Source organism: Henckelia pumila, chromosome 1 (genome assembly GCF_033568475.1).
Source record: "Henckelia pumila isolate YLH828 chromosome 1, ASM3356847v2, whole genome shotgun sequence".
In the NCBI taxonomy this organism is placed as follows: domain Eukaryota; kingdom Viridiplantae; phylum Streptophyta; class Magnoliopsida; order Lamiales; family Gesneriaceae; genus Henckelia; species Henckelia pumila.
In genome coordinates this window covers 139,719,504-139,743,166 of record NC_133120.1, presented here as the reverse complement: position 1 = coordinate 139,743,166, position 23,663 = coordinate 139,719,504, and positions in this window count along the sequence as shown.

Below are 23,663 nucleotides of genomic sequence, written 5' to 3'. Positions count from 1 at the left end.
TAGAGAAAGATAAGTTAAAAACGAGAATAATGAGTTAATCTCCACACGTACAGTAACTGGCTGGCGAGTTTGTATAGATTATAGGAAGTTGAACAAAGCTACTCGTAAAGATCATTTTCCACTTCCTTTCATTGATCAAATGCTTGATAGACTTGCTGGTTATTGCTATTACTGTTTCTTAGATGGGTATTTAGGTTATAATCAAATTTCCATAGCACCGGAGGATCAGGAGAAGACTACTTTTACGTGTCCCTATGACACGTTTGCTTTCAGGAGGATGTCGTTTGGACTGTGTAATGCACCTGCAACTTTTCAGCGATGTATGATGGCGATTTTTGCAGATATGGTGGAGGACGTGAAGGAAGTGTTTATGGATGACTTTCCAGTATTTGGTTCCTCTTTTGATCATTGCTTGCATAATCTGTCTCTTGTTTTGCAGAGATGCCAAGAAAAGAATTTAGTGCTCAATTGAGAAAAATGTCACTTTATGGTTCAAGAGGGCATTGTCCTTGGACATAAAGTGTCATCCAATGGATTAGAGGTGGATCGAGCCAAAGTGGTTGCAATTGAGAAGCTTCCACCTCCAAAGAATATCAAGGGCATCAGAAGTTTTTTAGTCCATGCAGGGTTTTATCGGCGTTTCATCAAGGATTTTTCTAAAATCACAAAACCCTTATGTAATTTACTTGAAAAAGATTCTACATTCATTTTTGATGATGATTTTTTGCAGGCCTTTGAAAAGATCAAGACGACATTGACCACATCACCCATCATGATTGTGCCAGATTGGAAGGAGCCCTTTGAGCTTATGTGTGATGCTAGTGACTATGCAGTGGGCGCTGTATTAGGCCAGCGGAGAGATAAGATGTTTCGAGCCATATATTATGCCAGTCGAACCATGGATGTCGCGCAGCAAAACTACACTACTACAGAAAAAGAGATGCTTGCAGTAGTTTTTGCTTTTGATAAATTTCGTCCATACTTAATTGGTACTAAAGTAGTTGTTTATACTGACCATGCAGCGATTCGCTACTTGTTTGCCAAAAAGGACGCCAAGCCACGCTTGATAAGGTGGATTCTACTTTTACAAGAGTTTGATTTTGAGATCAAGGACAAGAAGGGTAGTGAAAATCAAGTTGCTGATCACTTGTCAAGATTGGAGCTAGAAGACGTGAAGGAGGAGGAGAGCATAAAGGAATTGTTTCCGGATGAACAAATCTTTGAGGTAAGCTCCTTTATTCCATGGTTTGCTGATATTGCGAATTTCTTGTTTTGTGGTGCCATGCCTCCAGAATTGAACCGACATCAGAAAAAGAAATTTTTCCATGACGTTAAGTTCTACTTGTGGGATGATCTCTATGTTTTCAAATGTTGTGCCGATCAAGTGATTCAGAGATGTGTGGCGGGGCAAGAGGCAAATAAAATTTTGGAACAATATCATTCCTCACCCTATGGAGGACATTTTGGAGCCACCCGAACTGCTTCTAAGGTACTACAATCTGGTTTTTATTGGCCTACGTTGTTTAAAGATAGTTATACCTTGGTGAAATCATGTGATAAGTGTCAAAGAATGGGAAATATTTCAAGAAGGCATGAATTACCCCTCACAAATATTTTAGAAGTAGAATTATTTGATGTGTGGGGTATTGATTTTATGGGTCCCTTTTCCCCTTCTTTTGGGTACACTTATATTTTATTAGCAGTTGATTACGTTTCGAAATGGGTGGAGGCCATTGCCACCTCGACTAATGACGCTCGTGTTGTAGTTAAATTTTTGCAAAAGAATATCTTCACGAGGTTTGGAACTCCACGAGCAATAATCAGTGATGAAGGTACGCATTTCTGCAATAAAATTTTTAATACCTTGCTCACTAAGTATGGTTTCAGGCATAAGGTGGCGTGTGCATACCATCCTCAAACCAATGGCCAGACGGAGATCTCTAACCGGGAAATCAAGCAAATCTTGGAAAAAATGGTTAAGTCAAATCGGAAAGATTGGGCAATCAAGTTAGATGATGCCATTTGGGCCTACCGCACCGCATTCAAAACGCCCATTGGGATGTCTCCTTACAGGCTGGTTTTTGGTAAGGCATGTCATTTACGTTTGGAGTTGGAGCACAAGGCGTTTTGGGCTATCAAGAAGCTAAACATGGATCTCGAAGCATCCGGGGAGTTGCGGAAACTATAGTTGAATGAATTGGATGAATTTCGCAGTGAAGCATATGAGAATGCCAAGCTATACAAAGATCAAACAAAAAAGTGGCATGATAAAAACATTGTGCATAGGGAATTCGAAACGGGTCAGAAAGTTTTGCTATTTAACTCTCGTTTGAAATTATTTCCAGGGAAGTTGAAATCGCGATGGTCAGGATCGTTTTTCGTAAAGACCGTTTATCCACATGGTGCCATTGAATTGCGATGTACAGATGGAAGAGTTTTCAAGGTCAATGGGCAGAGAGTCAAGCACTACTTTGGCAATGAAGTACCACCCGCATCCAGCGCATTGCTTAATGATCTCAACTAAAGACTGGTGCAAGTCGGGCTGAGGACTTTAAACCAAGCGCTTTTTGGGAGGCCACCCAAACTTTTTAGTTTTTGTTTTTGCTTTCTCGTTTTAATTTTGCTTTTTAGTTTTTACTATTAATTTTGTTGTTTTGGAAGTAATTTGTTTTTTTCTATGATTTTTTCAATATTTTGGATGCCAATCTCGAGCCGAAGGGGCGCCTGCTCTACCTACTCCTTATTTGAATTCTTTTCCTTCATTTGTAGCCATAAGCCAGGCTTTGCATTATAAGCTTATTAAGTCCTATTGACCGAGTCACAGTTGCCCAATATACTAGTGGAGAGGGGTTGCGAGAATTTAGCTTATGGACTGTTGATTGAAACTTTAATGATTATGGATTCTTGATCGAAACACGCACACACTACGTTCTTTGAATTAAACCAATTGAGTGTGGTTGTGATGATATATCCTTGAATTTGATCCTGTTCTACCATGAAAGTCCTCATGATTTGTGAATTTTTGAATTGAGTTAAGAGAAGAGTATTTTGAAACGTGAGTTGCGGAGTTTATGAGTTTATGAGGTTGAATTATTTTTCTGGCAAACGTATTTTTCAAGTGTTAGTAGGAGAGATATGATTGGATTTAAATTGTTTTGGAATTTCAAACTAAGGTCATTGATCCAGAGTAATTCTTTATGGTTGTTGTTCTTGCATTTGAGTGGAGTTTGTGTTTTGTTCGAGACGAACAAAAGTTCAAGTTTGGGGGAATTTGATAAGTGCATTTTGTGCACTTAATTTGTATATGGTTTTACTTGACTTTTGGAATTTATTGGTAGATATTGCGTGAAATTGTTGTTGTTTTTGTGTTTGTAGAAAGTTATGGACTTCGATGTGTTCAAGTGGAAATAAGCTTAAAAGATGAAAGTTTACAAGGAAATTCAAGACTTGAAAAAGAGAAGAAAAAGGCTGAGTTCGAGCTTAAGAGGTGCCCGCCCTATTCATAGACGCGCCCGCGCTGTTATTGAAGAACCCAAAAAGAAATCTCGAGCTTAAGGCGCGCCCGCACTGATGAAGAAATTCTGAAGTTTGTTTTCCGAATTGGAGGTGCGCCCGCCCTGTTCCCTGCGCGCCTGCGCCGTCGTCTGTATGGAATATTAGAGTCCGACTGTTTATGGAAACTTTGGGGTTTTCTTGGGTTTATTTTGGACGATTGTTAGGTCATATAAAAGGGATTTTTTTCTGAGTCATTAATGGATCTATCAGCCGCCAATACACACAATATTCTAGAGAGTACTTTTGTGAGTTTTTGGAGTTGAAGAATTGAAGATTTCTTGGAACGAAGACGAAGACTGTTCGACCGAACACGGAAGAAAGACTACGGCTTTGTTTCTTCTTTTTATTTTTCTTTTGATTTTTGAAATTATGTTTGAAATATTAAACATGATTTGGTTTTTATTGAATTCGAGCATGAACTAAACTTTTCTAGTCTAGAGGTTGACGTATCTTGGTTGAGACATATTCATGGATCTTTGATTTTAATAAATTGAATTTCTATAGATTAATTGTGTTTCTAGAATTGAATGTCTTCTTAATTTATTGGCCATAAATTGAGTTGTTATATTTACTTAGAATCATTGCTCGGGAGAGGGGATTTTGAGTAGGATCAATAGGAATTACACTGTTAATTGTTTATATAGCTCGGGAGAGTATATAGCTTTAATAGAACCTTTAAGGAACATCATTTTACACATATCACTACATCTAGATTTTTAATAGGGATATTGAAATCGAACTGTAGTTGATACACTCTATTTGTTGCTCGAAAGAGGGGAATAGAATAATCTAAGTGTTCTTGGTTATTAATCGAAGGAAATTCATAAAATAGATTAATTAGGATTGAATATTGTTGAGGCCAAGTGAAATCAAAACCTCTGGACTATTTTTCTCTGATTGATAATTCCTTGAAATTTGTGTGTGTGTGAGCTTGATAATTCCTCATTATTTATTTTATTTCTTCTGCAAAATTCTCGAAGTTTGATTTTCTAGATAAAATTAAGACTATTTTAATTACAAGTATTGAATATTTTCATTTTACTCCCTGTGGGATCGACACTCTCTCTTTCACTATACTAAAACTTGACACTCGTACGCTTGCGAGTAAATTTTCACAACACATGATACACACACACGTTCGCATTCGACTGAAGGTGTATCATTGATGATTGAGAGTAGCTATGAACTTGTTTTAGATGACAGTGGTTTTCTCTGAGGCTATGTTGTGTATGCTCATTCTTGCTTGTGTATTTATTTTGTTTCATTTTGTTTTGCATGACTTACTCGAGGGCGAGTAAGGAGTAAGTGTGCGGGAGTTTGATAGTTATGTTTTCATTGCATTTGTTAGTGTCATTTTGCTGTTGTTTTGCATTTGTTTACGTGTTTTATTTATGCATTTTGTTCGTATTTCATTTTCCGTGTTTGCATGATTGGTTTCCCGATTTTGTGGTTAGGTTGTACATTTTGGCGGATACTAGGATGGAACTTTGAAGCAATGGAAAAGCTGGAATTTCTGAAGAATTTTGCGCCGCTCGATCTGCAACATTCTACCGATCGAGCAGGCGTCTTTATTTTGAAGACAGTAGCTTTTGAATTTTGTGCCGCTCGATCTGCAACATTCTACCGATCGAGCGGCGCACGTTTTTTCCAGGCAGTAGCTTAAATATTTTCGCTCGCTGTATCGGCCAATGTTTACTGATCGAGCGAGCGGGTCTGTTCGGGAAGGATTTTGTAATTTTGGAAACTCTTTTATGTTGGACTCTAGACTTTATTAGGCTTTTAATTCCGTTTTTGGGGGATTATTATCAGATTTTGGAGACCCAAAAAGACGGCTAGGTTTTATTCTTTCAATTTTCTCTCTAGTTTTCTTCTCTTCTTTTGAATTTTTATGGAATTGGTGATGAATCATTGTAGCTAAACCTTTTTACTCTGTTTAGGGAGACGAAACCTTGATATAGTTTATTCATGAGATTCGATTTGCAGTGTTTAATTCTTGTTAAGTATCAATATTTGATCTGGTTTATTTCATGCTTATATGCGAGATTTTAGGATTGGCCATCTTAGGATTTTGTTTTGAAAACTATAGCTAAATTAGAATTCAAATCCGTAATTGTTTGAATCAACTAATTTGTGAAGCAACTACGTTGATATTTTCTGCTGTTGAATTTATTGAATCGTAGGGTCACTATTGACTAGGCTAAATACAACCGTTGGTGTTTGTGTTGTCTAGATTCGTCAGTTTTACTAGTTTGAATGCTATCATAAATTTAAATCTAGATAGCTGGAATACGGGTTAATTTATTGGTAAGGGTTAATCTAGAATGCTGTTTTATGATTAGCTAAACTTAAGGTGAAACAGGAATTTGGTTTCCAATGATGAATATTTGATAAGATTAATTATTTTTAGGGAATCGATGATTGCTTGAATGAATATCAAGGGTGTAGTAGACCGATACCAAGTCTCGTCTCTTATTGATTTATCTATTTTAATTTTCAATCTTGCATGCTAGTAATCTTGTTAATTTTAATTGTTTAATTTTCAGTAGTTAATCCAAAACTCAAAAATCCACTTTAAGTTGGTTAGAACACATTAAATTTTCCTTTCCTCATGGGAACGATCCCTACTCACACTAATACATTTTTCGTGATTATCTAATTGAGTTGGGTAATTTGGGAGTGACGCGACTAAGCGCTACCACCCGCGCTTCCTCTGCGCCACACTGATGCAACAACAGTGCAAGAACTAGCGCAAACGTGCACACAATTAGTGCTTCCCTTAGCGCTATCGCGCACCACCTCCTAGCCCTAACAATCACCAACCGCGCCTCATCCATAGCGCTAACAGCTACCATCTGCGCCTACCTTAGCGCTATCGTGCCTCATCCATGCGCTAACCATTCCTCAAGTGCGCTACATTCAGGCGCAATCGCGCGTCCCATCTCCCCAATAGCGCTAATCTCAGAGCAATCGTGCAACCATACTGCGCAGCCCTCCAGCGCCACCGATTCTCATCTGCGCTAATTCCATGCGCTATCGCGCGCTGTGCCTCAACTTCAAGAGCAATTGTGTAGTGGGGACCTCGGGTTGCTAATCTCATCTTAAGGGGAATTAATGAATAATCAACAACAAAGTATGATAATTCAATCAAGACTCAAGAACAATCAACAAGCACAAATTTTTTTTATTTTTATTTTTATTTTTAAACCAAGGTGGCTCACTCGAGCGAGCCCTCCCCTCTCGCTCGAGCGAGCAATTCTCGGGTTGACACACCCAACCATGGCTCGCTCGAGCGAGCCCTGCTCTGCCCGGCTTGCTGAAATTCTACTCTTGAGCAGTTCTAGTTGGTTTTCTCCTGTCTAACCATCTAGATATAACAAATAGGAAATATAATGAAGAATTACAAGAAGCATTGGTCATATATAGATCTAAATCTCAATTGTTTACAACAACTCATAAATACAAAAGAGATGTCATCTTATCTAAGTTCACCATATCATACGACAGCTGCTATGACCCGAAGTCACCACGTGCTATTACTCTTCTCTCGAGCTATCCAAGCTATGTCTGACTTTCTCATGCCCCAACCTGATGCAATGCACACATACAAACAAAGCAACAGCCGGATAACTCCGGTGAGAATAAATCTCAGTATGAATAACATGAATATACATCATTTAAGCATATAACTCATTCATATCATGAACGTTAAATAACATGCTAGAATTTATAAACGCATATTCTAAACCATAGAAATCTCTAGGTTAATGCATAAATGCAATGCATGTGCCAAGGAATAGGCTATCAAATCTGATATCAATAAATTGTAGTTCTGGGATCCCGAGGAAATAAAATCTTCAACAAACACCAACTCACCCAATCAAGGTGAAGTTGAATACTTCATTTCCCCTGACTTTGGTGCAACTATAGTAAGTCTTCTGGCTCTGGAAGTATGTCTACATTCCGTGCCACTCAACTACAGCCCTCCAAACGTCATATGCACTCTAGGCCTTTCAACCCTCTGTGCTTTACAGGCTAGAGTTCAAGATGAATGCAACATGTTCTGTATGCATTAAATGCTATAAAACACCTTGAACACTTACTCAATTAAACCAACAAAGCAATCAAAGCATCTAATCACATAAGGATATTGAAAAATCTGTAAGAATCACATAATACATGTAAAAATGTTCAATACAGAAAATACTATAAATCAATTTAAACAAGTAAACATTTACATAAATATTCTGGGAAGTCAAGAAAATAGCTATCTTGAATAATCTATCCCATCTATGTAAACGTAAACAATAACATATATTAAAATATGCTGGTATGTGATTTTAGGCAACTCGATAATGAGAAACAATCTCGAGTTATTCTGCCCATCTTATTAATGTCTATTCATACCTTTCCTTCTGAATCTGAGAAGCTCCAATTCTGGACAATAACATCAAAGAACTCTTATCAAAATCTGCTCATATCATTGCAATCATTCAAGGCGAACTAGCTTCAAACCTTCTTCCCTCTTTCTTGGTTCAAAGGCTAACTTCTCGAACTCGTCAACTCGAACTCGATCTCTTGCAATTCAAATCTAAAATGCATTGATATATCATTCAAGAAAAGCTCTCTATATCATTTCATTCTTATTTAGGATCAAACAATCTAACAACTTGATCCCGAGACCGGAATTCAAACCGACGGCGTAACGGATCAAAACCGGAAATTCCAAAAGCATAAACATCATCTTGTTAATCATTTAAGCTCAATATCATCACCAATTCATCCACTTATACACGTGACCAGCAGCTCTTAAAAATTCAGATTGTACAAAATTCTTCAATAATTCAAAAACATGTCTAAACGACGATCTTTTCTCGATCTGTCTTAGATATGCTATCGTCGTATATGCTAGAACATGTTTATACAATCAAATCTTAATTCTAACAACATCATAAAATTAAAACATGGTAGAACTTCATAAAACTTACGTCAAAACGTAGCACTCGGAGTTGTGATCGCAAATATATGTTCAATCGAAAATTCTACCGGGCGGATCGAAAGATATCGGAGTTTAAAAGTGCCAAAATGGCTTGGAACCCCTTTTCTCTTCCTCTCTCGGTTCTTGGCTGGGAATTCTGATGCTTTTCCCTTCTTTAAACGTTTTTATGGCAAGTTGCAAGGCAAATTGCACTTTGGTCCCTGAACTTTGACCTAATTATAATTCAGTCCTCGGACAAGCGATTTAATTTAATTTCAATTCTAAATAATTTAAGAATAATAGAATTTAATTCTAAACTCTAAATATTCTCAAATTAAATATTCTCGGATTAAAATTAATTCATTTCGGACCTTATCGCATTTTAGTCCTTGAATTGCTCAATATTTGCAAATGGGTCCTTGCTCGGATTTCATCCTCAAATTCAATCCTTGATATTTATAATCTTGGAATTCACATCTTAAATTCCATAAATATCAATTTAAATATTTTTAATATTTTTAATTTAAGAATTCCGGATATTAAAATCTTAAAATCCGAAAAATCCTCAAATTAAATATTTCTGACCCGAAATTGAAATCTCTAATTTCCATACATTCTTAAATTCATATTTTCTCTCATATGCGGAAGTTAAATCTTAAATCTCGTAATTAAGAACGTAATATTTTTGGGCCTTACATTTCCTCCCCTCTAAGGAATGATTTCGTCCTCGAAATTGCATTCGATCTTACTGCTGATTCTCGTAAGCTGTATAGCTGACTGAAGTAATAAGTACTTCAATTCTCTGAGCTTTTGATATCTATTCTGATATCTTCTCTTCTATAGTATCTTATTCTTCTTTCTGATCGCTTATGTAATACATATAATCACTGAGTCAACTTATATCTAAGTTGCTATTTCTCGTTATCTAACTCTGCATTAGTTAGTCTGTCTTGCGTACAATCTTATCGACTTCTGTTGTATCTGAATTGAATGCACATACATATTCTAGCTGATATTCTTCAGCCAATGCATATGGATAACAATTCATCTATCTGACAATTCACGATTGAGTATTAATCAACTAGCTAGATCAAATACTCATAGCTTCTAAAATATCTTTCTGAACCTAATGATGCTTGGGAAAGAATTTCTTTTCTGATCATTCTGTTCAGGCTTCAAATCTCTATCTGTTACTCATCTACTAGCTCTGTTAATGCTGCTCTATTCTTATTCTGTTCGAAGCAATCTTCACATTCTCTATCATTTCTTGACTCATATCTGGTCTGATAGCTGATATTTCTGTAAGATTGTTTCAATATAAAGACAATTTTGTGTTTCTGATCAATAAATCATCAAAATATTGTCTTTATATCTATCAAATAACTGTCACAGGAATCATAGTAATCACGTGGCAAATAATCAATCAACTAGTACCGAATCTAGTACTATAGTTCTGAGCATATCCTCGAAAATCTGGATAATCACATCTGATAGTCTACTAATCAGAGGATGGCATAATGAAATCTCATATAACCAAACACTCAGAACATCTAACAATCAATGCCACAATCTAGAAAACAAATCTAAAGTCTCTATCTTGACAATAGATTTCCATAATTTCTGTAATCTGATCATCTTGCTACATGCATGACAAATATCTTTTATGTTTGTATCATATCTAATACAACATATTCATAAATCTGTCGAAATCTACTACACTCTAAACCACAAAATCATGACAATTCGAGTAGATTCAAAATAAAGTCGTTCACAAAGTTGATCTGTTTTCAACTCTTATGTAACTAATTTGTTACATAAACCACTTGCGTTCTTCTTTTCTGCTTCTTTTACTGGAATTTTAGTATTTGTAATGTCAATTCTGTCGTATCTGTTTTCAGTTCTTCTTCCAATACTAATTTCCAAGTACTGACTACGTGTAAGTCATACATGTTTAGACAACTGAATGGATATTACATCTGTTGTCATATGCCTCTTTCAGAATCTGATATTCCATATCTAGAATATCTGGCATAATCAAATGATTATTCACCGCAAAAATTCATCTGTTCTGCTCTGCTGTCTTATCTCTTATCTTAATCTACCATTCTCAAGCAATATGTTGCTTTATCTTTCCAAACCAATTCGAGTTTAGCTTGGATCGCAACAATTCTGATCGTTTGATTATCTGTCAAGCATAAACATTCAACAAGTATATATTTGTACTCAATAAATCCAGCAATTAGCTAAAACCCATAAATCTTACTGATGATCTGAATCTGAATTTCTATCAGTTACGAGCCAAATACATCAAGATATACTGAATAAACACATCAATAAATCAATAATTGTCAAATTTCAAATCAAAGGAACTCGCTCAATTCAAAGTCATCCAAAATCAACTATTCTTAATGACAAAATCTGCTAAGTGAAAACAACTCACTTGCATTTCAAAACTCAACGCAAATGAATCAAAACAAACTCTAGCAAAGAAATAAGAGTCAATCAAAATCGATCGAGGTCGAATACAAAAACCTCTGAATCGATAGCAAGAAATTCAAGAATCATGATTTCTATGATGGAATAGCTTCAGCAAAATTGAAGAAAAAGCTCAACTGTAACTGATTTTTCTTATTCTCTATTGATATGAGTTCTTTTATTAATTCTTACGTCTCAGCTGACAATAGTCGAATATACTATTTTCAACTTAACTTATTGTCATAGAATTAATCATCATTTCGGTACTACATAACTCTTTTCTACTCAATCTGCTAGTTGTTTTTTAAGTTCTTCAGTTTAAGTAATGCTCTTCTATACAAGTTGTCATAATACCATTGTACTAGACACCACTCTATATAGAACTGCATTCATGTCGTAGAAAGGTCGAAATATGTCATTGAACTATGTCTGTACATTCTAACCACTGACATAGCTGTCAATTCTAGGTTAATTCTGCACTAGTTCAATATATCGACTAGACTTCTACTGACATTCTTCCACGGTCAAACATGATATAACCAGTACCGAAATAACAAAATCTACTTTCTGAAACTCATATCATAAATTGCTAGTCATGTCTATTTCTTTATCAGTGCACGGATTCAATCAACTGGTAACTGGTACTCAGTTATTGCATTAATATCTATAATGCATTCTAGCTTAATATCTCACGCCTGATATCAGCACATTCAATCTTATTTCCTCAATTCTGTATTTCATCTTCTATGACTAATCTTACAAATGTATTCCATCTACTCAAAGGAAAAATTTCAGCAAATACGATGAATACAGGCTCATCAGATACAGATTATAGCATAACAAATCACTGATCTATGAATGTATGTTATGCAATCAATATATAAGCGGTTAACTAGAATTAACTCACTTACCTATAATATTCTTATCTGATACAACTTGAGCCTTTCAGTTAGGGGAGCTATACTTATATATCTTCATCTGCTGGCGTTTAGACTGACTCGATCTTTGCTGTTATTGTCACTATCGCTTGCTTCATAGCTATACTGCTATGAAAGTTTAGTGAAGGTGATGATTATAGTGTTTCCACAATTACAGAGGCGTGAATAAAAAAAAATTCAACTCTTCCTCATACTACCAGTTCATGATTTCGTTCTTCTATTACTGGCTTGAAATCAACTTATGCTTCTAGTCTGCAAAGTCTACTGTTCTATCTTCTTTAGCATATATGGAAAGAAACAATTCTGTTTACTTACCTGCCAAACAATTTCAGTACTTCTTCTGGCCACTTCACCAACTTCTTGTTAAGTCTCGAAGTTGATATAAAATCAAGCTGATTATATGTTCATCAGAATATTCTTCTCTTGAACAACGGATCCAGCTCTTTAAATCAACTCCTTTCTAGACATAGCATGTTCTGTATCTTTTTGAGTTGGTGAGTAATAGCTTTGGAGTTGTTCAACTCACATACTCCTCAGTGCATCGGCTCAAAAACTTACCTCAACACTGTTCTGTTCTATCTGCGGTTCTGTTCTATCTGTGGTTCTCATGCTATCTGCATAGTCTGTCTTATTCGATAACAGAAGCAATATATATGGCAATATATATGGCAGAGATTATAAATAACATACATATACTCTCATGCTTCTGAATAAAACACATTCTTGCAAATTCTCATGCTTTTTCACATATTACATGCTTGCAATGAATTCATGTATTCAAATGAATTCAAGAAATCAGGCATACATATCAGCATATAAGCATGTAATTCTTATCTCAATAGAGCAAGTAGTGTTTAATCAAACAATCATAGTAGCATATAATTCTGTAAAGCAAGTAAAGCATACTCCTGCAATACTATAAATGCATGCGACTCAATCTATCCTGCTCAACTTCTATCTTAGTCCAAGACTTTATGCTCTGATACCACCTGTAGTGGGGACCTCGGGTTGCTAATCTCATCTTAAGGGGCTATTAATGAATAATCAACAACAAAGTATGATAATTCAATCAAGACTCAAGAACAATCAACAAGCACAAATTTTTTTTTTTTTTTAAACCAAGGTGGCTCGCTTGAGCGAGCCTCCCCTCTCGCTCGAGCGAGCAATTCTCGGGTTGACACACCAAACCATGGCTCGCTCGAGCGAGCCTAGGGTGCCGCTTGAGCGAGCCCTGCTCTGCCCGGCTTGCTGAAATTCTACTCTTGAGCAATTCTAGTTGGTTTTCTCCTGTCTAACCATCTAGATATAACAAATAGGAAATATAATGAAGAATTACAAGAAACATTGGTGATATATAGATCTAAATCTCAATTGTTTACAACAACTCATAAATACAAAAGAGATGTCATCTTATCTAAGTTCACCATATCATACGACAGCTGCTAAGACCCGAAGTCACCACGTGCTATTTCTCTTCTCTCGAGCTATCCAAGCTATGACTGACTTTCTCATGCCCCAACCTGATGCAATGCACACATACAAACAAAGCAACAGCCGGATAACTCCGGTGAGAATAAATATCAGTATGAATAACATGCATATACATCATTTAAGCATATAACTCATTCATATCATGAACGTTAAATAACATGCTAGCATTTATAAATGCATATTCTAAACCATAGAAATCTCTAGGTTAATGCATAAATGCAATGCATGTGCCAAGGAATAGGCTATCAAATCTGATATCAATAAATTGTAGTTCTGGGATCCCGAGGAAATAAAATCTTCAACAAACACCAACTCACCCAATCAAGGTGAAGTTGAATACTTCATTTCCCCTGAATTTGGTGCAACTATAGTAAGTCTTCTGGCTCTGGAAGTAAGTCTACATTCCGTGCCACTCAACTACAGCCCTCCAAACGTCATATGCACTCTAGGCCTTTCAACCCTCTGTACTTTACAGGCTGGAGTTCAAGATGAATGTAACATGTTCTGTATGCTTTAAATTCTATAAAACACCTTGAACACTTACTCAATTAAACCAACAAAGCAATCAAAGCATCTAATCACATAAGGATATTGATAAATCTGTATGATCACATAATACACGTAAAAATGTTCAATACAAAAAATACTATAAATCAATTTAAACAAGTAAACATTTACATAAATATTCTGGGAAGTCAAGAAAATAGCTATCTTGAATAATCTATCCCATCTATGTAAACGTAAACAATAACATATATTAAAACATGTAGGTATGTGATTTTAGGCAACTCGATAATGAGAAACAATCTCGAGTTATTCTGCCCATCTTATTAATGTGTATTCATACCTTTCCTTCTGAATCTGAGAAGCTCCAATTCTTGACAATAACATCAAAGAACTCTTATCAAAATCTGCTCATATCATTGCAATCATTCAAGGCGAACTAGCTTCAAACCTTCTTCCCTCTTTCTTGGTTCAAAGGCTAACTTCTCGAACTCGTCAACTCGAACTCGATCTCTTGCAATTCAAATCTGAAATGCATTGATATATCATTCAAGAAGAGCTTTCTATATCATTTCATTCTTATTTAGGATCAAACAATCTAACAACTTGATCCCGTGACCGAAATTCAAACCGACGGCGTGACGGATCAAAACCGGAAATTCCAAAAGCATAAACATCATCTTGTTAATCATTTAAGCTCAATATCATCACCAATTCATCCACTTATACACGTGACCAGCAGCTCTTAAAAATTCAGATTGTACAAAATTCTTCAATAATTCAAAACATGTCTAAACGACGATCTTTTCTCGATCTGTCTTAGATATGCTATCGTCGTATATGCTAGAACATGTTTATACAATCAAATCTTAATTATAACAACATCATAAAATTAAAACATGGTAGAACTTCATAAAACTTACGTCAAAATGTAGCACTCGGAGTTGTGATCGCAAATATATGTTCAATCAGAAATTCTACCGGGCGGATCGAAAGATATCGGAGTTTAAAAGTGCCAAAATGGCTTGGAACCCCTTTTCTCTTCCTCTCTCGGTTCTTGGCTGGGAATTCTGATGCTTTTCCCTTCTTTAAACGTTTTTATGGCAAGTTGCAAGGTAAATTGCACTTTGGTCCCTGAACTTTGACCTAATTGTAATTCAGTCTCCGGACAAGCGATTTAATTCAATTTCAATCCTAAATAATTTAAGAATAATAGAATTTAATTCTAAACTCTAAATATTCTAAAATTAAATATTCTCGGATTAAAATTAAATTATTTCGGACCTTATCGCATTTTAGTCCTTGAATTGCTCAATATTTGCAAATGGGTCCTTGCTCGGATTTCATCCTCAAATTCAATCCTTGATATTTATAATCTTGGAATTAACATCTTAAATTCCATAAATATCAATTCAAATATTTTTAATCTTTTTAATTTAAGAATTCCGGATATTAAAATCTTAAAATTCGAAAAATCCTCAAATTAAATATTTTTGACCCGAAATTAAAATCTCTAATTTCCATACATTGTTAAATTCATATTTTCTCTCATATGAGGAAGTTAAATCTTAAATCCTGTAATTAAGAACGTAATATTTTCGGGCCTTACAAATTGCATCCCCAGGTGTCACACTTTAGATGCGTGATTGACTTCCTCAATCGCGCATTATCATGCGCTAACAAATCCCAACATCTAATTTCCATGCACAATGGTGCAAGTCAGCGGAGCCACACAATATGCAGCATCACCTCATGCATAATAAATCCACTAAATCGCTTATCGATTGCTTTGGATTTCACTTTTGTGCTATTATCTGACCGTGTGCTAAGCGTTTTTTTTTATAGGATTCAAATTGTTGCGGTGGTTATTTATCAGCTTCTCCGATGTTTGGATGCTGATGATAATGTTGAAGGTTGATGATGCATTTACTGGAAATTTTGATATTACACCGAGTACTGATGCTCGGTATCGAAGGTACGTGTTCCTTGTTCTTTTTATTGTTTTTAATCATTAGGGACAATAATTTCATTAAGTTTGGGGGGGGGGGGGGGGGTGAATCAATGTTTGATTTAGTTGTTTGGTTGATAGTTGATTAGTTGAGTTTATTGTGTGCTTCATAGATAAAAAATTTTTGTTGAATTTATTTGTTGTGTTAGTTGAGAGTTGAGTTTAAAAGAAGTCGAGAAAGAATTGGAAGAATGGCTGATGATGAAATAATAATTTTTTTTGTGCTATAACTGAAATCCATTATTGTCTACCTATCTAACAAATATTTTTGGAAAAAAATGGAACCAATTAGATGAACAATTTCCTATATACTCTGTGATTAATACTTGAATCTGATTTTTGAAACATATAGACATAGATTGAGGCATTGTTTGAAAATTTTTGGGCCAGAATTTTATTGATGAAATTTATCCTTAGTTGCCCATTTGAGCTACACGTATATGAGTACATTGAGGTACAAAATTCTGAAATTGTTGGAAAATCATCGTTAACTGCTGATGATTATTTTTTTTTGCACTGATTGAATTTGTATGATTTAATTGTGGATTGAGACTTGTCTAAAACTAGTTCGGACACTCTTCGAGGTGAAATACGGGCAAAACTGTGATTAGGGATGATTTATGCGATTTTTTTGAATTTGTTTGAGCCTTTCAAGCTACCTATTAATATTTTTATCCCTAGTACCTTGTTTGAGCTTTATTGAAAATCGAATGGCATGCGTGTAAACGTATGATAAAACCCCCATTCGTCATTATTTCAAGGTCCTACATTGACTACCTGAATAGCCTAAACACTATTTCCTACCTTTAAGGGAGTAATTTGAATGCTAAATTGTTATATGTTCCTAGTGTTATTTGTAAAAAATGGAATGGTGTGGTGGAAGATTTGAAAAGAAAAAATGAAGAAGGTAGTAGAAAAAAAAATTGTTGGTATGAAAAGAGTTGTGAAAGAAGTTGTGAAAAGTTGAAAAAATCATTGAAGTGAAGAAAAAAAAAAGTGTGAAATTGTGAATGAAGGGAGTTGAAATTAGAATTAATCATAAATATAAATTACACCTTATTTTGACTTCTTATTCCTTCATTTGTATCCATGAGCCAGAGCTTACATTATAAGCTAATTAAGTCCTATTGACCGAGTCTCAGTTGTCCAATATACTAGTGGATAAGAGTTGCGAAAATTTAGCCTATGGACTGTTGAATGATGCTTTAATGATTATGAATTTTGATCGAAACACACACACACTATTATTCTTTGCATTTACCTAATTGTGAGTGTTTTTTATTTCATATCCTTTATTTGATCCTATTCTACCTTGAAAAGTCCTCATGATCTATGAATGTTTGAATTGAACTTGGATAAGGGTGTTTTGAAACGTGAGTTGCGGGGATTATGAGTTTATGCGGTTATTTTGTTATGACTGAAAACTTTCAAGTGTTAGTTGGGTGTGATATGATTGGATTTGAAAATTCTTTGAAATCATTGCTGAGGCCATTGCTCCATAATATTTCTTGGCTATTTTTGTTGGTTTTTGTGATATGAAGTTTTTAGAATTTATTTTTTTTGATAGTTTTGCTCGGGACTAGCAAAAGTGTAAGTTTGGGGGTATTTGATAAGTGTATTTTATACACTTAATTTATATATGATTTTAATTGTTAAATATTTGTTTCGAGCAGATTTATTTCTGGATTTTTTTGTTTTTGTGCTTGCAGAGAATTATGAAAATAATGGAGAAAAGACTAAAAGAAAAAAAAAAGAAATGAAGAAATGAAGAGAACAGGAAAAGAAAAGAACGTACAGATAAGAGTATTGGGCTTTTGGTTTTTGGGCCCAAGGAAACGTTAGCGCTTGTTTAGCGCTAAAGAGGAGATTCCTAGAGCTATCGCGCTAACTTTTCCTGAAGCGAGAGAGTTTTGACTGAGTTCTATGCGTGCCCACGCGGTGTCCTTGGAGTGCCCGCCCCGATCATAATCTCAGATTTTAATTATTTCGGGCAATTTTTATGGGCTTGATTTTGTGGGCTTTTGTGTGACGATATAAAAGGTATTCTTTATCAGACAGAAAAGAGAAGCCGCCACAGACACAAACGTACATATCAGAGAAAAGCTTGATCGTGATTGTGAGATTTTTGGGAGGAAATTCTAAAGCTTTTAACTTGAAGAACAAAGACGGAGATCGATAGACCGGACACGACATCGACGACGGATTTGATTCTTATCTTTTATTTATTTAATTCTGAATTTATGTCTGGATTTATGAATTATTGTTTTATTCAGAATTTTATTATGAAATAATTTTTTAGAGTCTAGAGGTCGGATGGAACCTGGTGTAGACGCTTTCATGAATTTTTGATTTTATTGAATTTAGTTTCTTTTAGATTAATTGTTTTTTTTTTCTAGAATTGATTGTCTTTTCATTTACTTGATCAATAATTGATTTGTAATATTTATTTGAAATCTGGCACTCGGGAGAGGAGATTTTGAATAGGATCAATAGAAAATACACTGTTAATTATTTATATCGCTCGGGAGAGTGTATGATTTTAACAGAGCTTTTTAAAAAAAAAATTGTTTTGAATTGATCACTGCAAGTAGATTCTTAATAGGGATATTGGAATTGAATTGTAGTTGATATATTTTATTCGGCACTCGGGAGAAGGTATAATACACTTAAGTGTTCTTGGCTATTAATTGATTGAAATTCATGAAGATTAATTAATTAGGATTGATTGTTGTTGAAACTAGGTGAAATCTATACCTCTAGATCATTTTTCTCTGATTGATATTTATCTGAAAGTTGTGTGCGTGCTATCAAAAACTCATTTAATTATTTTATTTTGCAAAATTCTCAAATATTGATTTTCTAGATAAAGTTTGGACTATTTTAATTACAAGCACTGAATATTTTCATTTTACTCTCTGTGGGATCTAGGGGTGGGCATCGGCCAGTTTGGTTCGGTTTTACTCTATTTCGGTTCGGTTTTTTCGGTTTTGGTTTTCAAAATCTTTGGTCCGAAACCGAACCATTTTATTACGGTTCGGTTCGGTTTTTTTTGTGATACGGTTCGGTTTTTTCGGTCGATTTTATACGGTTTAAGTAATGAATTAAATTTATTTTGCACGACTGCATATATTAGTTTAGGGACAAAGAAAATTATGAATTGTTTAAAATAATTATGGATTTAAAACTAAAATAAAAACCAAAATATAAAAAGGTTAATACTAAAAAAAATTAAGAACTAAAATGATATCTCACTTGATGCATGTAATACATAATAGAGAACTAATAACAATAAAACATAAATTATTCCATTAGAATTAACAATATGAACTTCAATTAAAACAATAAAGCGACTATTAAGTTTTATAAAAATCATATTTAATTAAAATAGGCTTACATCTTGTAAGGAAAAAACATAGAAGTGATTAAAAAAAGGCTCATTTTTAAGGCCCAATGGTCAATATTCATAAAATTCTTATTTCAATCAAAATTCGTCCAGTTCGGTTTTTTGGGGGCATAAAACCGAAAACCGAACCGAAAAACCGGTTTTCATTCATTCTAAAACCGAAACTGGCCGAAAAACCGAAAAAACCAAACCAAATAAACCGAATTTTTTGGTTCGGCCGGTTTTTTTGGTTTTAACCGAATTATGCCCACCCCTAGTGGGATCGATACTTGATTTTATCACTATATTAAAACTTGACACTCGTACGCTTGCGAGTAATTTTCACAACATAGTTCATGAAATAATAAAGCATGCTCGCATGACATTTAAATAATCATTTAAATAACTCAATCACATGCGAGAATTCAATTCATGCGGACTCGATCTACCCCGCTCACTCTAATTCAATCCAAGATCTTATCGCTCTGATACCACTTAATGTGAGGAACTCGGTTCTAATCATCTAAACAAAATAAATCAAACAATCAACCACAAGAACCAAGAGATTAATCAATAAAATAAAATAATTTTTTTTAAAGGGGCCTCGATCGAGCGATAAAAGTCTTCCGCTCGAGCGAGAAAAACTCTACCTGAGAGCCAACAAAAGCGCTCGCTCGAGCGGTAGAAATCATCTGCTCGAGCGAGGCAAACTCTGCCTCAAAAAAATAACACGCCTCGCTCGAGCGGTAAGAATCCTCCGCTCGAGCGAGATCAACTCTGAACCAAGATCCAGAATTTATCTCAACTCCAATCCAACACTCAAAATCTTCATTCTAACATGCATAAATCCAGTACAACTCACATAATACAGTACATGATAGTTCTAAGGTTGATCAACTATTCGGAAGGTAGAACATACAACAACTATAGGTTCTATAATTCAAATATAGTACAAGATACAACGAGTTCGAAATACAAACGACTCTAAACCAAGTCCTCACTTCTATCACCACAATCCCAATCTAGTCATGTTGTCTCTGACTCGAACCTGTTCCACCTGTTGCCAAGTACATATACAAAGACAAGACAACAACCGGATAATCCGATTAGAATAATATTCCCAGTAAAAACAACATAACATGCAACACCAAGTAATATCTCAAAAACATGATACAATAACAACATATTCAAATGTTAATACGAGTAAATGCATGTCTTTAAATCCGGGATATCAACTCTGATAAACGAAGGAATTTTTGTTATTCTTTTGGGATCCCGAGGATGAGATCACGTAAACAACCCACCGAATCTCCCGATCGAGGTGGTGTCACGTATCTCCATCCTAGACTTTGATGCGACTATAATAAGTATGCTGACACTAGGTGAACTTCTACAACTCAGGCCACTCGAATATATCCCCCAAAACATCTAAAATAAAAGGGTCGTTCTGCCCACTGAAATCAAATATTTAGGCTCAAGATGAATGAATATAGAAAACGAAATGCAGTAAACGATAATCCAATTAATAACAAGAGTTCAATCAACAAAATACAAGTTCACCACTCTAGAAGAAGTATTGATGCAAGTATGTGATTTAGGGGAAACTTAAGAACCATCTATCTTGAGTGTTCTATCCCGCTTAACCGATATCTGCTTATACCTTTTTGATTCAAAAGCTCCAACTCTGGATAAGCTATAATAAGAGATTTATATCAAAATCTAATCAACGAATATTTCAAAACGATCAAGGTAAAACGCTTTATCGCTCTTCGACTAACTCTTCGACGATTCAAATTCTGCTAAATCTGGGCTCAACAATCTTCAAACCAATATGTACGGAGGCAATAGAGGATCAATAACGACAATCAAATCCAAACTAACATGGTTCAATCAATTCAAATCAAACGATAACCCAAAGCTCAAACCAGCGGCATAACGACTATAATCAGATTAATCGAAAGCCACATACAACAATAAAAAGATCCAATACAACTCCCAACAACAACAAATTATCCCATTCAATCCAAAATCCAACAAATCTCACAACCCAATTCTCGAATTTTACCTCTAAAATCATAATAAATCCGAACGACGTTTTTTTAACCGATCCGACTTCAAATATACGATCTATCTTAGCTCAAGAACAACATATCCGAATTTAGACAAAATTTTACAACATCCCAAAATCGGAGTATACTGGATCGAATAAAAACTTACGGTACAACGGAGCTCTCTCAGCGTGATCGCGAATATACCTTCAGATTGAATTTCTATCGGACGGGTCGAGCTCGGAATGAAATCTCAAAGCTTGGAGAGGCGTTTCGATGGAGGTTTCGGTCGAGAGGAACAAGGAGGGAGGAAGGAGAAGAATGAAGACCAAGTCAAGGCCAAGAATATATATATTAAATCCCATTTTTGCACTTTGGTCCCTGAATTCTCCAAAAATTTCAATTCAGTCCCTTATCGAATATCAATTAAATACTCAAATTTCTTAATATCCGATTATCAATTTTAATCTCCTAAAATCTCGGTTAGGCTAATTTTGGGGCATTACATACGTACACATTGACTGAGATTGTCAGCGAGTATACATGTTTATGTGTTGCATTTATTTGGCATTATTATATGACATGATATATGATTTATCACTTTTCATATTCATATGTCATGTGCATATACACGTTGAGCCTATACCTTTTTATACCTGATTATAGAACCGCTCAGCTCTATACTTGTTAGTCTGACTGAGAGTACCGCGAAGGCAGGGACATGTATGTCTGACTACTCTGGTATAATTGACGAGTGTGGTTGTACCCAGAGGTTGATCCGTGAGGTTACAGCACTCATGTGGCGCATGTACTGAGCATGATTTATCAGATGACCTTTTACCAGTCATCACGGTTGCATGCATCATATACATATGTTTACTCATGTTTATGTACTGGGCGTTAGCGCTCACGTACTAGTTATTATCTTGGACACCCCATTCCACGGGGCAGGTTGCATGATGGACGGAGCTGGGAGTTCGAGGCAGGACTAGGGAGCAGGAGCCTTGAGGAGTTATTTATACAGTAGGATTCGATATAGCTGTATAATATTTACTTTCTAGTTGTTTCGATATGGTTGTATCATTACTGAGAATAAGCCTGGATATGTTTTACTAAGTTGATATGTAAATTATGGGTTATCTTTTCGCACATATTTCTCTGTTTAGTATTTATGCTTTAATTAAGTTTAATGCATGTCATAGTTGCCAGTTAGTAGGTGACTCACTGTTGGGTCACTACACAAACACTTTCTCTCTCGATTCTTGGATGGTTTAGGGGCTTCCTAGCCTTAGTTATCAAGTGGCGGGGCCTTGGCAAGACGTCCAGAAGTCGTAGCAGAGTTGTGCCCAAGTTTTGAGGCATTTGACAACAAAGGGCTGACGATGGATGGAGGTATACTCAAGTTCCTTATAAATAAATTGAGAGTATCTATTAGCTTAGTTAAGACTTTTTAAAAAAAATTATGATGCATGAATATTTTGCATTGTAGTGCGGACTATAGGCTTGGACATAGAGCTGTTATGGCTTGCCTAATAGAATTAAGGTACGAAAGTACTGATCGAGATACCCTGACTAAGTATGCATGTATTATGTGTTTCATTGATTGTATGACATGATTTTTATTTGCATATATTATGACATGTTATTATGCTGCATTCCATGAGCATTTTGAGCTATATCCTTGTGATATCCGGAATAAGGGTTATTGACCCTATCTTGTTAGTGGATGGTTGGACATGTTGATCAGTATCAGGTCACCGGCATTTTGGTTGGACACATAGACTCATGTCAGGACACTGGTATTATTTTCACTGTCGGGTATGTGAGCCACCTCCTGGTGCGACAGTGCAGAGTGCTACATTACCCAGGGCCCATGTTCGATCTTGATATTCTTGACCTTGAGTCTTGGTAACCAGTACACTTGCATTCATGCACATATAATATTGTATACTCATACTCTCGTACTGAGCGTTTTATGCTCACGTCCTCGTACTATTTTTGGACATTCTATTCCACGGGGCAGGTCTCAAACTTGATGGAGCAGGAGACTCAGGGAGACCATAGATGTAGGGTGGATGCAGTGGTGGAGTTGGGTACTTTAGTTTGGTTTTGTTGAGAGCTGTTGATACACTTTTCGATATGGTTGTATAACTTAAGTATTTACATAGTCCTTTCCTTAGAATTGTGTTTGGTTATGTTTTCCGCTGTTTAATTCTGATTATTTTTTAATTAAGATAAACACATGCTTAAGGTCTTGATTAGTAGGTGATCACGGTGCATGTCACAA